The 14976-nt window shown below is 41.9% G+C and overlaps 1 protein-coding gene and 1 non-coding gene across 10 annotated transcripts in view; one reads left to right on the top strand and one right to left on the bottom strand.

The window, feature by feature from the left end:
• Positions 1 to 14976, top strand: part of rad51b (RAD51 paralog B) — a 644462-nt gene that overhangs the window by 16310 nt on the left and 613176 nt on the right. The window lies entirely within an intron of this gene.
• Positions 1935 to 2043, bottom strand: LOC138755983 (U6 spliceosomal RNA). Its single transcript, XR_011352677.1, has one exon. It is a non-coding gene; the product is annotated as a U6 spliceosomal RNA (small nuclear RNA).

Genomic DNA, 14976 nt, shown 5'->3' with positions numbered 1-14976 from the left:
TGTATACAAAGAAGAGAGTGAGGTGATTATAAGCTTTGGATGTTGGTGGAGCACCACTGTTCACAATGTAACTGCTGCAAAAGAGATTTTTTTTCTCTCCTCACTGAATATTCCACTCCTTTTTGGAGAGGGGGGGTAGGAAGGAGAAAGTATAAAATCATGTATTCTTTTTGCATTGTTTTATTATTTATGATTAAGGATAAGTATTTGTTATTGATGCAAATGAAAAATAAAATTAAAAATAGTTGTGGTGAAAGCCTGAAATCAATATTGAATTATTCTGCTTTATCAGAGCCAGTTGGATTGTGTAATGAATCTAGCTGAAATATACCATCAGTTCACAAAGCTGAGTATGTGTGAAATTGATCTCTGATGCAGGGATCTCAATTTTGACTGGTCTTAGAAATAGACTGAAAATACTTACATGAAAAAAAACAATATATAGGTGCAGAATACTGTGGCAACTATTCAGGGTACGTTGGGGGCAGCATGCAGTACTACAGACCAAAGTATTCAAAGTGAGGGCCATACATTTTGGGTAGGTTGCAGGATGTTGAAAAATGAGTTGCTTACTCAGCTTTTTTAAATAAATGCCAGTCTGCTGTTCAGAAAATTGATTGTTCTTATTATTGGGTCACATGGGTGAATAATTTGGTTAGGTTTTAGGTTGCCTGAAGAAAAATGTTTGAAATCAATGCTGTAGAGAGGTACGTGTGCATTTGGGAGATTTCTATTTGTCACTGACTATTGATCCCTGATGCTCATTACGTATATGACAATGAGTTATGGTCCAGAATCTAGTAAAAGAATTTAAACAGCACTAAAATTATTTGCAATATTATTGAAGCTGTTGAATTGATTGAAGTCTGTTGCATATCTGCACGCATCCAGATACTTTGATCATTAATGCCTTTCATTTTTCAGTGTAGTATGTGCAATTGATGGGAGGTGGTGCGTGATTCAAGGTATTTGGTCTCGGCCACAATGGCTTACTGAGAAATGAACTGAATAGTAGGAATTTCCTGATTTGATTTGTATTGTAGCAGAAGCAAGAAGACTTCACATGGATTGCAGCCAGCAGGAAGCATTAGGATCCAGTGATAAATGAAAACCATTCTGCAGTGCAGCTTGAACATAAGTGAAACATGCTAATTTGTTTCTGGTCTGACAGTTAAGCTCTGTCTGATAGAATTGAGGAGCACCCTCAATGGGGTGTGAAGATAAGGTTTCCGTTAATCGTGCGTTTGCTGCTGTTATAGTAAATTGTTTTGCAAGTTCAAGAACTTTTAAAGTCAAAAGGAATGAAGTGACTCGCCCCCCCCCCCTCCCCTCAATAAATGGATTTGATCAAATTGCTACAGTTCTGCTGCATCCATTCAGAAACATTGGTGGGGAATTGCAGGTATAGGGATATGTTTGGTTTGTTTTCCTTGGTGGAGGAAGCTGAGGAATGACCAGTTGCAAATGTAGAAAAATTATATAGGGGAAATAAATCGGGTAGATTGTAAAAATCTTTCCTGAATATTGGGGATGTCTAAGAACAGAGGTCATAAGTTTAAAGGTCAGATATAGGAGGTTCAAAGGGGATCTGAGGAGGGCTTTTCTCTGCACAAGTTGGTTGAAGTCTGAGATGTGCTGCCTATATCCAAGAAGTATCTACTGGATCACTTGTCAAGGCTTAGAAGAGTACAGACCAAATGCAGTAAATAGGATAAGTATAGATGTACCAGTGGTCACAATACACATGGTGTGATGAAAGACCCGTTTCTGTGCCGTATGACACACACAGGAAAGATAAGAAGCAGTATCATGAGGGGTCACTTCATTCATATAGACTTCAAAGGTCCTTGAATTGGCAAATGTAAAATTGCTGAGGCTTCTTTGATTCACGTTTTGGACTTGACCTAGTTTAGATATGGGGGAAAGATTTTTCAAACATTATGGAGATTCTTTTTTTAAAATAAAAGAATAAATTGCGCAGGGGCCATGCTAATCTTCTCTGTATCGTTCCAATTTCAGTATATGTGCTGCCGAAGCGAGCACATTATTGGAGAATCTTAAGGTTAAATTAAAACCTTGTCCTTTAGTTACTCCTTTTGGATAATTTCAAGATGATCATGTTTTACTGACTCAAAACTGAATTTTTTGAAATTTGAAAAAAATTAGATATGCCATTAAAAATTAAAATACTAACTTCCTAAAGACATGGGGTCCTTTTATGGATCTTAATCTAAAGTTTAAGGGTTGTCATATCCTTTGATACTTTTCCAGCTTGTCGTCACTTGATATCCACGTTTTTTCTTTTCAATCTTGTATAGTGGTAGGGGTTTGAAATATAGTTTCTTTTTCTTACAATTTGTATTCCTTACATAATTGTTTAATTTTTGTATTATTTGAAACCTCAATAAAAAAAATCTTAAAAAGAACCGACAACCTATAAATTTACCGTCACAGCATCAAACACACCGTGTACTGAAACCATATCTTCACACTCCAGTCCCAAAGGAGGCAAAACTAAATACAAACATCTTCAACAGAAATGCTGAGTCAGGGATTCATTTGGGTCACAACCTGGACGTCCCTAACGTAATAACTGGCCTTTGCCATTTTTGGTTTAACTTCATGTGATGTCAGAGAATGACTTGGAGTATAGGTTTTGTCAAAATCAGAAGACCCTGACAACATTCTGATTAAAGATATTTGCTCTTTACTAGCTACAATTTCCAGCTCCACGCCTAGAAAATTGGAAAAGTCCCCAAGTGTATCCTGGGTCCAGAAAAAAAAAGACATATTCAATCTGGCAAAGCGGTTCCCCTTCTGTCCCTTTGAACGATCAACAAATTGATGCCATTACCAAGTTGCTCGTTATTGGTTAACTTTTAATTGCCTAGACATTATTCTTTACCTTACCATGTGGACAGAGGGCTAAACTCCAAAATGGCTTGAGAGTAATAGTCTTTCTCATCAAAGCACTTGTTTATGTGGGTCATTGTGGTAAAGCTGAAGTGGATGAAGTTCTGGATGAAAGCAGGGCCATACTCCACATGGCTGCACAAGGAAGACAATTCTCTTTTAACCTAGCATTTGTTGTACATTTGGTCCAATGAGTGCATTTGGTGTTCATATGCATGTATATTTTTGTTTTTTTCTCTTGTGTACTAATCTTTCGCTCATAAAACTAAAATGCACAACAGATAGCTTATGATACAACTCCCTCTGTCTGTCCCTGGTGGACATTGAGCTCCTGTCACTTGACATTCCCCTTTCTGTGCTTAACTCCAAACTTAAGACCTGTTGAGGGAAATATTTTTTGTTTCTCCCACAGCCCCTCCTCTGGACTGGTAGCTGATTGGACAGTACTTATTCCTGGATAACAAAACTGTGAAAGACTCTAAATCTCTCTGGCCTTCACAAATATTAAAACTTGAATACTCTTGGAATGCCTGGCACAAAATTTTAATTAAAATTTTAGTTGAAGATAAATAGCACTAACCAAATTAGTGTTTAAATTGTTACAATGCAAAAGATATTAAATGATCCAAAACTCCCTTTTCTCTCCCTCCCCCGTACTAGTTCCTCTCCATGGTAATTGAGTTGAGTGGTTCAGATTCAGCAGGCAGATTTCTCCTTAGAAAGGTTGAAAATTGTGAATCTGCCGCTGGACTCCGGAGTTGATTCCTCATCATAGTATAGTTGATGTAACAATAGCAAGGACCTCAAAGCTCAGGACTTCTGTGTTTACAAGTGTATTTGCCCTCACTACAAAATAGAACTTGTACACCACAAACTTAAAGATGTTCGCAGTAGTAATCTTCATTCAATATCATGTTTGTTCAAGTTTATTATCATTTGACTGTACATGTACACCTAGATGGGGCAGTGTTTCTCCAGACCATGGTGCACATACATGTACCCATGATACATAGCACACAATAATCACATATACTGTATGTTAAGATATTGTATAAAATGTATTTAAATTTAGACATATACAAGATAACAGGCCCTTCCGGCTCGTGAGCCCATGATACCCAATCAACCTACAACCCCCATATGTTTTGAAGGGTGGCAGAAAACCAGAGCACCCACCGGAAACCCATGCAGACATGGAGAGAACGTACAAACTCCTTATAGTCAGTGGCGGATTTGAACCCAGATTGCTGGTCGACTGTGCTACTGCCAGTCTAACAATTTTGATTGTTGGAAGATGATTGTTCAGGATTTTACTGTTGGCATTCTTCAGGACAGTGCCTTACAGGACAAAGAGAAGTCAGTTCAATGGAATAGAATCTGCTCCACTTTATACACCATTTTCAACTGACACCATCTTGCAAAGTACTTGGGGATAGTGATAGAATTATTTTGAAGGGGACAATGGTCATGTAGGGAATTAAAGGGAATCCTGTTCAAGCAATGTTTCGGTGAACAAAGAATTGCTGGAGGTATTTGGAGAGTTAGAAATGGTCAGTCCATGTTTCAGGTTGGGACCCTTATCTAGTTTTTATAAAGGGATTTGACCTGAAATGTTGACTGTCCATTTCTATCCATGGATGCTGCCTGACCTGCTGAATCCTTCCAGCTTCTCTTTTAACTTCAGATTCTAGCACCTGAAGTTTTTGAATGGATAGAATGAAAAGATATCAATTATGGTAAAGTATAATTCTCTGTGGGAAACCTGTCACTGGAAAAATGTTTGGTGTCTCTCTCTGGACAACGTGGATGTCAGCGTTTCTGCTCAAGAAATTCATAAACCAGCAACAAACAGAAATTGACAGTGAGCTAAACAAGGCAACATGAGGATGTCTGCTAAGTGTTGGTGGAAGCACCTTTGGAAAACTACACAAAAGAGTCTGGAAAAACAACCACCTGATGAAACACATTAAGATCTGCGTGTACAGAGCCGTTGTCATACCCACGCTCCTGTTCGGCTCCGAATCATGGGTCCTCTACCGGCATCACCTACGGCTCCTAGAACGCTTCCATCAGCGCTGTCTCTGCTCCATCCTCAACATTCATTGGAGTGACTTCATCACCAACATCGAAGTACTCGAGCTGGCAGAATCCACAAGCATCGAATCCATGCTGCTGAAGACCCAACTGCGCTTGGTGGGTCACGTCTCCAGAATGGAGATCGTGTTATATGGCGAGCTCTCCACTGGCCACCGAGACAGAGGTGCACCAAAGAAGAGGTACAAGGACTGCTTAAAGAAATCTCTTGGTGCCTGCCACATTGACCACCGCCAGTGGGCTGATATCACCTCCAACCGTGCATCTTGGCGCCTCACAGTTCGGGCAGCAACCTCCTTTGAAGAAGACCGCAGAGCCCACCTCACTGACAAAAGACAAAGGAGGAAAAACCCAACACCCAACCCCAACCGACCAATTTTCCCTTGCAACCGTTGCAACCGTGCCTGCCTGTCCCGCATCGGACTTGTCAGTCACCAACGAGCCTGCAGCTGACGTGGACATACCCCTCCATAAATCTTCGTCCGCGAAGCCAAGCCAAAGAATCCAATTTATTTATTTTTCTGGTAGGTTGAACTTCTGTAATACTTTGACAGAGTAGAGTGGAACTACTTATTTAAAGGCTTTTTCTGTGTCCAGAGCAACAGCCACTGTTGGTTTCTTATTTCTTTGAACTGCGTGGATTAGATTAATAAGTTTGCAGACTTGTCCACTGTTCGTCTTTTCTTAATAAATCCAGTTTGATCTTGTTTTACTATTTTAGGTGCACAATCGGCGAGTCTGCTTGCTAATAATTTCGCTATTATCTTATAGTCTGAGTTAAGTAGAGATATTGGTCTATATGATGCTGGTGTTAATGGATCTTTCCCCATCTTTGGTATTACTGTAATTTTGCTGTCTTACATGAATCTGGCAAATTTTGTGGTTCTTCTATCTGGTTCATTACTTCCAGAAGAGGAGGAATTAATAACTCTTTAAATGTTTTATAAAATTCTATTGGAAATCCATCCTCTCCTGGTGCTTTATTGTTCGGCAGCTTTTTTAATATATTCTGTACTTCCTCTATTTCAAATGGTTTTGTTAGTTTCTTTTGTTCCTCTTCTTACAATTTTGGCAGTTCAATTTTAGCTAAAAATTCCTCTATTTTATCATCTTTCCCCTTGTTTTCAGTTTGATATAATTGTTCATAAAATTCCTTAAAATTTTCATTAATCTCTGTTGGGTTATATGTAATTTGTTTGTCCTTTTTCCTTGATGCTTGTTCTGTTTTAAGTTGCCAGGCTAATATTTTATGTGTTTTTTCTCCCAGTTTGTAATCCTTTTGCTTTGTTTTCATTATGTTCTTCTCCACCTTGTACGTGTGAATTGTTTTGTATTTAATTATTTTTGTCTGCCAATTCTCTCCTTTTCGTTATATCATCCCTTCTGTACTTACTATCTCCCTTTCCAACTGCTCTATTTCCCGATTTTAAACCTTTTTCATCTTAGTCACATAAGTTATTATCTGTCCTCTAATGAAGGCTTTCATTGCGTCCCATAATATAAATTTGTCTTTCACTGATCCTGTGTTTATTTCAAAATAGGTTTTAATTAAGCATTCAATAAACTCCCTAAATTCCTGTCTTTTAAGTATGTTTTTGCTGGAATGTCCTCCAGTTCTATTGCCCTTGCGAACAATGTAGCCCAGAATGTGTAGCTTTGTCGCGTTGAACACACATTTGCTCTCGTTAAATGTAAGGTTGAGTTCTCTGGCTGTTGCTAGAAATTTTTTTAGGTTGTTATCATTTTCCGTCTGGGTCTTACCACAGATAGTGACATTATCCAGATAGGGGAACGTACCCTGTACATGCTAATGATTTTATCCATCTCCCTCTGACTCCAAAATGTACACTCCTAAACTGGTATAGCACCCCCCCCCCCATCAGTCTCGAACACTATATAGGGTTGTTCACGTTTTTTAATGGGAATTTGGTGGTAAGGTCGATAGTCGAGTGCACTTTATATTGTGCTTTCTGGTTAACCATTTCGTTAATGCCAGGCAGGGGGTAGGCGTCCAAGTCAGTATAACAGTTAATCGTCTGGCTGTAGTCAAGAGCCAGTCGTTTCTTAGTGTGAATTTTTCATCACTACCAACTGGGCTCGCCATGGACTCCTGCTGGGTTCAATTACCCCCTCTTTAAGTAGTCTCTGAGTCTCAGCCTTAATAAACTCATGGTCCTCTTTGCTGTAAGAACGGCTCTTAGAGGCAATCGATCGATACTCGAGAGATAGATTGCTGAACAGGGAGGGAGCTTTGATCTTTAATGTGGACAGACCTCAGTTACCAGTGCGAGGGATGGTAAGTGTGGGTAGCGGCCCATCAAAATTTTAACACTACACTTTTCATCTGAGATTGAATATCCAACCCCAGTTACTTGGGAGCGCAGAGATCAGGCATTACGAAAAGCCAAACATCAGCAAGACAATGTCCCTGCAAGTTCAGAGTAACCTTACACTTGTCCCATATGGTCTTTTTAAGTTTGCTACAAGCCATTGATATCCATTGGTTCACTGGGTATCTCCAAAAATTTAAGGCTTTAGCAACCTTTTCATGAATGTAGCTGTCAGTGCTGCTGGAGTCTATTAAGCAATCGACAGTCTCCCCATTCACCTCCCCCTTCATAGTCGAGCGTTCCAGTCTGTAACAACCCCCAAGCTTTACAGTCAGTCGAGCTATCACAGGGGAACTTTGTGTTGATCTCACCTCATCGTCACTTGAAGTCAATTTAGCGGGCTCGTCTAAAGATTCCCCTCTGCTTCCATTCCAGCGGCTCGAGGATGAATTTTCTTGGCGTTTTTCTTCTTATCAATGGGAGTATTTTTCACCCTACGTGCTTTAGCGAAGTGGCCATGTTTTCCACAGTAGCTGCCAGTAGTGAATCGAGCCGGACACTTCTGTCTGGGGTGCCAGCTCTCATTACAAAAGTAGCATTTGCCAGGTGATTATTCCTTCATTCTCTTTGGGGTTCCAGCACTCCTGGATGTTTCCTTTTCAGTTTTCAGTATTTCGCTGGACCGCATAGCACTTCTCAGTGTTTTGGCTAGTGTGACTGTTTGGCCATAGGTCAAAGGCTCTGTTTCTAATAGCTTCTGATGGATGTAACTGGAGTTGATTCCATTGACAAAAGCATCCAGCTTCAAAGCATTGCCATGTTGTTCCACATTGACTGCCTTGACATCGCATTCATTTGCCAACAAGACGAGAGCCCGTTGCATAGTGTTAGGTCTGCTTTGTTCATGAATGAGTGAGACAAACACCAGGCTGAGTCGAAATCAGGGTTCTTTGTTCTTTATTACCGGATTGTAACACTTGCGACTAAACATGTTAGTCGGAGAATGCATTCTGCGGTTATCAGCAAAATGGTGATTTTTTATACCCTTGGATATGTGCTTAGAACATCATCATATCATTACTTGTCCAATGACTAAAACTGTTGCTATCCTTTCCCTGCTAGCTTCCTGCCTCTCAATCCATCAATGTCTCTCTTATCTTGTAAGTACAAGGATGCATTCACATCTTGTTACTGCCCCGTACATTCCCATCTCATGATGTTTTACCTAACAGGAGTACAAGGACACCTCCCCTTCTTGTTACAGCCTTGTACAGGGTAACTCCCTACACATTCCCATCTCATGATGTTTTACCTTACAATCCCTCCTTTGTCCTCTTTAGAGGACAATCTCGCCCTGACTATGCTACCACCGCGTTACATTAGTTCGCCTATTATTGCCAAGCTCTATACGGGTTCTGTTCACAGGGTAGTTCGGCTGGTGGGCGAGGGCTCCCCCAACCCTCCTTTGCGTACACCCCCCATCCGTCACCCCGATCCCATTGCCCGTTTACAAGTTTCATCCCATTTGCCCCCAAGCAAAAAACTAGCTAACCCCCCGTACATTAGTAAATTCCCAAGTTAACATATGGTCTACAATCTAATTCATAATACTTGTTCTACAATCTGATTAATAATGTTTGTGTTACAATCAATGTTATAATATTTGTTCTACAATCAAGGTTATAATATTTAGGTTACAAGCAAGGTTAAAATTATATGTGTAACAATCTAATTCACAATCCCTCCTTCCCATCACATTCCCCTTCAGATTCCAGATCGATCTCAGCAACTTTCTCCGCCTCCTGTAATGTGAGATAGTCTTGCTCCACAGCCTGCACAGCTTGATATTTCGGAGGCAGTTCATCACGGTCAGCAAAGGCTCTCTCTATGGTCCTCGTGACCAGCGTTCGAATGCATGGAATACAACAACAGCCACAAGTGATAAAAATTGATACAGAAATGAACAAACCCAGCAAAAGTTGTCCTAACAATGTGCTCCATCTCCCAAACACTCCCTGTAACCAGGATAAAACAGGATTGGAGACTCCAGACTGGGCTTTTAATTCTTTCGCCAATGCCCTAAGTTTCGTTAACCCCTTAGTGAGTGATCCATCTGGCCCTGTGTTATTAGAGATAGAAGTGCAGCATAGATCTCCAAACATAGCACACACTCCACCTTTCTCTGCCAGGACCATATCAATCGCTATCCTATTCTGAAGTGTCATAAGGGAAGTTTCTGACAGTTGTTGATGTATTGCCTCAACAACGTCCCTGGTCAAATTTGCAAGGCGCTGGACATTATAGTGAATAAGGTTGATCCTATTAACATTCTTATTTACAGTGATGGGAAAAATTGCACTAAAAACAGGAAAACTTTCAAACCCAGCTGCAATCTCATCGGCTAATTTAAATTCGTCCGGAATATTCCGGGCTTGGCCAATGGCATCAATCCATACCCCATCAGTGTTCCTTCCTCCCGGCCCCAAGAGTCCAACACTCTTCCTTTTTCTCCACAGCCAACTCTCTGTGTGGCGCAATTCTAGGGAATCCTCGTCTCCCTCCTGCCTTTTGACAATCAGCACTGGCGCATTAAGGATTACTAGAGCACACCGACCATCCCAGTTAGCGGGGAGCCAGTTGTACAGCACTCTTCCTCCACAAAACTCATCTGTGTAGTCATTCAATCTGCTACAAGTCTCCTTAGTTTCAGATTCATTTTTTTTGTTATGGGACCTCAAAATCATCCCCTGTATATGTTCATGATAACCAGTAACCTGTTTGGCTGCCCTGTCAGGCACCCATGTGGCGTTTTCCCTGCTAATAGTAGGTCGTCTACATACTGAATCAGTGTAACATCTTCTGGGAGCTTTAATTTCATTAGGATTTCGCTAAGGGCCTGATTGAACAGTCCTGGACTGTCCTTATAACCCTGAGGTAATCTAGTGTATGTGTACCGATGTGCTTGGTAAGTGAAAGTGAACCAGTCTTGCCATTCCTCAGCTAAATTCAAGCAGAAGAATGCGTTTGCCAGATCAATGACAGTATAGTATTCGTGCTCCGGACTCAGAGCCCTAAGTGCTACATATGGGTCTGGGACTGGTCTCCCGATGGTCTTGGTAGCCAAGTTAATCTCCCGGAGGTCGTGTACCATCCTCCAGTCTTTTCTACCCGGTTTGGGAACAGGCATGATGGGCGTGTTCCACATACTGTCAGGTGCCGCCCTTAAAACCCCTGACTCCATTAACCCTTCTATCGTTCCTTTAATACCCTCCTCCTGACTGGGCGACAAGCGGTATTGTTTTCTCCATATTGGTTTCTGCCCGGGGTTGGCCAATTCTAGAAATACCTCTCCTTTTATTACTCCCAAATCATAGGGCCCCGTTGTCCATATATGTGGACTCAGATTAGAAAGATATTTGTCTGAGTCTCTGTGATCAATATTTTCTCCTTCTATGGCTCGGTCTCTTTCTACTTTCTCATTCACAACCTGGTCCCATGCTTCAATATTCAGTCTGACAAATTTTCCTCCCTCCGAGGTGGAATATCCTGGGATTTCTGTCTGCCCGTATTCACACCCTATCGCTTCCTTTACCCTCGGACCCAGCTGTCGAGCGTGATGATCTTTGGCAATACCCAAGGTCACATGAGGCACACTTTCTACTCCTAAGCAGAACCACTCCATTTGTTCTTCTGTCATGACAACCATAGCAGCTATTCCCTCCTTACCTACAAAGATAAATGGACAATGTATCGTTTCTGTCTTCCCTTCTTTTAGAGAGTCCCACCTCTCCTCATATTCCTGGTCCGGGTGGATGGTGTAGTTTAATGTAACATGCATAGGATCTAGTGGATAATGGTAATCCCCATACCGAGGAATACTGGCCCTCCACTCAAAAAACTGTTTAATCAGCCCTGGGCCTGGTTCATCATACAGTAGCCGACTCCAGAAAATACTAACCTCCACAGAGTCTTCTGAAGCGTTAGATGGGGTCATTACTATAAACTGTCCTCCCCTTCTTATTGTATCCCCTGGGTATGTTAACCGAAGGCCCTTCTCAGAACATTGTATGGTTATTCCTAGTTTGGTAAGAATGTCCCTTGCTAATAAATTAATGGGGCAACTTGGCACAACCAGGACAGGCGTTTTAACCCTTTGTCGTCCAAATGTCATGTCGATGTTATCTGTATAGGGCTGTGTTTCCCTTATCCCGGAGAATCCTATTGTAGATAATGTTTTGCCCGAAAATGTGCTCCCTGGGGGTTTTTTAATCACTGTCGTAACTGCTGCCCCTGTGTCAACCATAAATTCAATTTTTTCTCCATTTACCGTCCCCCAAATTTTTGGTGGCTCCCAGGGAGGCGTGATTTTTGATTCTCCTGGGCACCTTCAATAATCAAATTCAGCACCTTCCTCAATATAGTCATTACACTGAGGTGCCTGGACTTGTTGATCACTCTGCCACCCCCCGATTCTCTGGGGCCCATCAATGTGTCCACCCCTACCCCTTGCTTGTCCTCTTAAGTTTCCTCCTCTTCCCCGATAGCCTCTCATAGAGGGTAATCTTTTTCCCCTTGCTCTCCCAGCCTCCGGACAGTTCCGCTGGTAGTGTCCAGGATTTTGGCAGTACCAGCATACTGCATGTTCCCCTCTATACATTGTACCTAGCTGTCTTTCCCAACCATTTCTTACTTGGGGTCCCGGATTTATCACTGGCCCCATGACCTGTGGGACTATCTGTTGGGCCGCTAATTTAACCCCTATATGTTCTATGGCTCTCACCAATTTATCGGTTGTTTTGTCCACCTCCTTCTGGGACGCACTTTCTGACTTAGCATGCTCTGATTGACGATGTCGTTTGATTGCATGTGTCAGGTGTCTTTTCCACAAATCCTCTGACATTGTCTCTAATCCCACAATGTCCCTTAATTTTGCTTGAACCGTAGCAGGTAGTCCGTTTATTATCCCATTACGAAAGTGAGCCCTTCCTAAGGGGCTGTGGTCGGGTCTTTCTCCAGTCCCTGTTTCCCATAAGTCCCATGCTCGAGTGAAATACTCGTGTGCAGTCTCTCCTTCCTTTAGTTGAAGGGTTACCAAGGCATCCAAACTATAGGGTGTAGGAAATGTTTCTCTAAGTGCTTCCCAAAATTTATTCCAAATTCTATTTCATCCCCCAATTTACTGCTTCTTACAATTTTCTCTATTTGCTTCAGGGCCCCTTCTGCCTTTAATTTTATCATGATAGTTCTGACATCTGCGAGTGCTAATTGTTCTTGGCAGGTTTCTCGCTCAAAACAAGAAATCCATGGACTAGCCCCATTACTCAACGGAGGTAGTTTTTTCATTAAACTCTCTAAGTCCATTCGTGACCAGGGTACATATTTTTGAGTTCCCCGTCCCGTGATCAGTAATGGGCATTGATATCTCAATTTTGGGGATTTCTGCTCCTTCTTTACTCTTGGCATGCATTTATTTATCCCACCTTGTTCTGACTCTTCTTCGTCACTGTCACTGTCCCTATCAGCTTCCAATGTCTCAGGGTCAAAGGTATATTGGTCACGTTCATCTCTAAGATAATCTTTTCGGCCATAGTTTAGTTGTTTCACATCTTTCTCTTTTGTTCTAACTATGTCCAGGTAGGCATGTCTATTTTTCTCCCTCCTGAGTCTTTTCCTTTTACTTTCCTCCCATGGTGGATCGTATCTCATTTCCTCATCTGTACTACACTTTTCGTCCTTTACTCCTATTACCATTCCTTCAGCTTTAATTTCTCCTGACAGTGTTGTAGTTATCTTTTCCACTTCCTTAAATACACCTACCATTAATTCTTTTTGATCCTCACTGATCTGCCCCAGCACATTAATATCTCTGTTTAAGTTTTTAATGTTATCCTGAACCTTTTTCATGTTCCATTTCTGTATCTCTAACTCCTTTTCTATTTTCTTGGACTCCAGAGGGGTCTCTACATCTATTACTCCCCCTTCTATTTTTATTAAAGGGGCCTGTACCTCGTCTGATGTGTCCCTATTCCCGTGGTTCTTGTCACACCCCAGTGTCTCAATATCTGGATATAAGGGACGTGACTCCAGTATCCCATCTGGGGTGCCAGAGAGAGAGAGAGAGAGAGAGAGCATAGCGAGAGAAAGAGATAGAGAGGCAGATACACAGAGCACAAGAGATAGAGAGAGAAAATGCCTTGCACTGGCCCCACTGGGAGAAAAGTCTTCAGATTAACACTTTCGTTTCAAAGGTTTTAAAAGGTTCTCATCCTGTGATCACTGGTCTGGATCAGATTGGGTCTCCCACCACTGGGAACTATCACTCCTTCCTTCCCTCCCACCTCGAGTGAGCTACACGTCAGCCCACAATGTCTGCCCTGATCCCGCAATGGTGGGGGTGCGGGAAAGAGGGAGGGAGAGAGGATAAAACAGGATCCCATTTGATGCGGAGCTGGAATTGTGGGCACAAAATTAAAACCAAATTGTATTTCTCTGCCCTGCCCAACCTGGGGATTTCAGGGCAGCACCGCCACAGATTGGGATTGGGAGGGGGAGTGGGTGAGAGAGGAGGGGGGGGGAGAAGAGAGAGAGGGGAGGGTGAAAGGAGGGAGGGAGAGAGCAAACCCGGACACTTCGTGGCTGGAAACTGGAAACAGGCACTTTTCCTTTCCCTTCTGTGTTTTGTTTCTTCCAGCTCATCTAAGCCTCTATGTTTTAAAATTTTGTTTCCCTCACCTGTCAGGAACATCTCAGTGCCCCCGGGTAACCAACCCCTCTTCCTCCAGCGGTCTACACATTTTCGGAGCATTTTTTGTTTTTCCAATGCCGCATTACTGGTATTTCGCTCCTCTAATTCCTGATTAATTTCCTTAATAACTTGGTCAAAAGTCTTAGCAGGCAACTGTACAGCCATAGCTGCGGGACCGCTTTCTAATGCCTGTTTTAATTTAGGTTTTTGTCCGTTTAGGGGATCTATGTCAACGAAAATTGCTTTTAAAAATGTCTCCTTGCAAGCTGGATGACTAATATCTTTTAAAAGAACAGTCTCTAAGTCTTGTCCTCCAATTGACTTCAGACTGTCCTGTATACTCTGATTGCTCGTTTTCCACTCTCTGTTTTCCCAAAGGGGTCTGAAAGTTAAATTACAACTAGAAAACCAAATATTTGGGCTATACTTTTGTCCTGTTTCCCTGTACCAATCTATGAATTTACGTAACTTTATCTCCTTGGTGATGTTGGGAATACCCTCATTTAACTTATCAAAAGTATTTCGAATAAACTGGGTGTCTCTTAGGAGTTTGTCAACTTTTTCATTAATATCTCCTACCTGATCCGGACACAGCTGTCGCAGCCTTCTGTCGTCGTTCTTGTTCACCAGGCAGGCGTCCCTGAGTACTTTTTTTGTTGTCTCAAGGTCTCTAGTGTCTGCTGTGGTATTCAACCACGGCGAATTGGGGAAATAAATTCTTAACTTCTCAAGTGTACAGACATTATCATACCTACCGGACATTTATAAGTCAGTCTCTCAGATACAATTGAGGCCAATAAGCCTGAACCTTTGTTTTCTTTCAAAGCCCAACCTTCACGTGGGAGATTTCTCCTCTTAATAACCAGTTTAGGGCAGAAAACTCAGGTCCTCAAT

This window comes from Narcine bancroftii, chromosome 2, assembly GCF_036971445.1.
Source record: "Narcine bancroftii isolate sNarBan1 chromosome 2, sNarBan1.hap1, whole genome shotgun sequence".
NCBI classification, from domain to species: Eukaryota; Metazoa; Chordata; class Chondrichthyes; order Torpediniformes; family Narcinidae; genus Narcine; species Narcine bancroftii.
Note: the sequence above shows the minus strand (reverse complement) of the source record. Positions and strands in the feature narration are given on the sequence as shown.